We start from the raw sequence: 329 nt of genomic DNA, 5'->3' as shown, positions 1-329 counted from the left end.
CCAGACACTCGGCGGGGTGTCCCGCGTTGTGTGCTGCCAGGTCAGGGCGGCCGCGGGTCCTATTTATTTATCCCTTCTACCCGAGGTCACCTTCCTCGGTTTCCATAGCCACGGAAGCCGCGTCCTCATCCCTGAACCACCACCCGCAAAGGAGTCGGCACAGAGCGCAGATTCCCAGGGTCCCGCGACCCCGCAGACGCGCCTTCCGCCAGATGCTCTGACACGCACGGCGAGCGGGCGCCTGCGGGAACCGAGGGGACGGGGGACCCTCGTTCTGGGGGAGGGCAGGCCAGCTTCTCCTCTCCCTGGACCTCCACCCTCACGGAGCC

Source organism: Tupaia chinensis, unplaced genomic scaffold (assembly GCF_000334495.1).
Source record: "Tupaia chinensis unplaced genomic scaffold, TupChi_1.0 Scaffold000270_2, whole genome shotgun sequence".
NCBI lineage: Eukaryota > Metazoa > Chordata > Mammalia > Scandentia > Tupaiidae > Tupaia > Tupaia belangeri.
Note: the sequence above shows the minus strand (reverse complement) of the source record.